General features: G+C 37.9%; 1 protein-coding gene across 1 annotated transcript in view; it reads left to right on the forward strand.

Annotated features, from left to right (window-relative positions):
- LOC106876344 (UNC93-like protein) overlaps nucleotides 1-2,226 on the forward strand; it is a 62,236-nt gene that overhangs the window by 9,537 nt on the left and 50,473 nt on the right. The window lies entirely within an intron of this gene.

A 2,226-nucleotide genomic window follows, 5' to 3' on the forward strand; every position in this document is an offset into this window, starting at 1 on the left:
TATATGTATGTATGTATGTATGTATGTATGCATATATGTTTGTATGTATGTGCTTATGTGTGTATGTATGTATGTATGTATGTGTGTATGTATGCATGTATGTATGTATGTATATGTATGTATGTATGTATGTATGTATGTATGTATGTATGTATGTATGCATGTATGCATGCATGAATGAATGTATGTATGATGGCTATAACTCGATTTCGGTTAATGCCATTTCTTGATTATTCTCTTAAGGTAGAATGGATGTAAGTTTTCATGGCAACACTGGTTGCCTCTTGCATTAAGTATTCCGTGAGTTACTGCTCACACTGACACATAGCTTCATTCCATCATGGGATTTTTCATTGTTTTGCCTTTTTCGACTGTGCTCAGCTACAGTTTGCAACACATGATAGAAATATTAAAAGTCAAGTGATACTCGTGCTTGAAGCTTTGTAAAGTGAGGAACGGCCTTGCAAGGGGACAACCTTACAAAAAGAACTAGCCTATATGACTGGATGCAAACGAAGTCATCGATGTTACAACAGAATTTTCCTTTGTCATATGCCATAGTGAGATGTCTAAACAAAAACTAGAGGTCTTTCACTCACAGCTGTTGGATGGCCGTTAGCTCTGCCTGAGTTCATCCACACCTTTTGACAGGGGACCCAACAAAAGCCATCCTCCTTACTTTGTTGGCTTGGTAGGGTTGCTGGTTCAGAGACTGTGAAAATGAAAGAGATGGCCTAAGACGTGTCACAAAACGAAAGAAGGAACACTCACTATTTAAAATTAGACTGAAATATATATATAATTACTGCATGGAAGCTGTCTAAATAGGTGTATACAAATCTTGTATTTTGAGCACATTTTTGTATGGGTAGAAGCTTGAACTCCCTACTACAGATATATAAAGAAACTTGAAATCTTCCACGTATGTTTTTTGCGCAACATACGCAACATAAAATGACAAGATAAGATATCTAATGTCAAAATCTTAGAAAAATGTGATTTCTCCAGTATCCAAAGCATGCTGATGAGAATCCAGTGCAGATGGGTATGACATTGTTTGAATAAAAGATGACTGCATTCCAAAAATTCTTTTGTACGGCCAAGAAGCAGAGGGATACCGTGGTAAAGGAAGACCTTTCCTTAGGTGTAAGGATAAGTTGAAGCAATCAGTAAAATCTCTACAGCTTAACTTGACATCTTGGGAAAGTCATTGCCTAGATTGATATGCACGGCATAAAATGTGTCATGATGCATCCAAACAATTTGAGTTGAAGAAAAAGAACAATAGAAGAACAATATCCTGCAACCAACAGACACATTTGCCCGATCTCAGGCAAAATCAAAATCATCAGTGTCCCCATTGTGCCTACATAGCAAAATACATACATAGATTCAAATTACATTCACGCATCCATTGCAAGTAGATGCAGCTTCTTAGTGCTTTTTTTGTTTAAGTTACCACTTTCTCTCACTTTTTTTCTTTTACTACTGTCTTTAACTTTAAATCCTCTCCTTCAACTACTCATACGTCGAAATCGACGGGAGCGACCGCCATCGTTATCATCATCATCATCATCATCATCATCATCATCATCATCATCATCGTCGTCGTCGTCGTCGTCACCGTCATCGTCATAGTTATTATTATTATTATTATTATTATTATTACTATTATTATTATTATTATTATTATTATTATTATTGAGTGAGTGAGAGAGCAGTGCATGTCATCAAAGTGACACTGGGGTAAAATATACGAAGCCGAATATACCCATCATGACTACACGGTGGTGCATCAGCATGGCCGCTGCTCTAAGCTGAAACTATAAACAAACAAACACGTCTGATAAAGGTACACCAGACACATTCATCATAATCATATGTGCGCGACATCGTGATCTCATATCAAGATAAACAGCGCATGACCACGCAGGTGGGGCGCAGTTAGAATTTTCTTCAGGTCGAGTAGCCCATCCCACTCAAAAGATCCCTGAATAAGGTTTGTTTAAGGATGTTGAGCAAAACACACATGTTTCCAGAGGTGAATTATTCAAACCCCAAAGAATTTCTCTCAACACATGGCTATGATGCTCCCCCACTATTTCTGCTCATGATCAGAAATGCTGTACATATCGTCAGCCACCAAGGGACATGCTCAACTGGTTAAGGTGAAACAACTGACAAGCAAATCTGTGGTATTGAGCAGAATATTTGCTGTAGCCCATC

This window comes from Octopus bimaculoides, chromosome 6, assembly GCF_001194135.2.
Source record: "Octopus bimaculoides isolate UCB-OBI-ISO-001 chromosome 6, ASM119413v2, whole genome shotgun sequence".
NCBI classification, from domain to species: domain Eukaryota; kingdom Metazoa; phylum Mollusca; class Cephalopoda; order Octopoda; family Octopodidae; genus Octopus; species Octopus bimaculoides.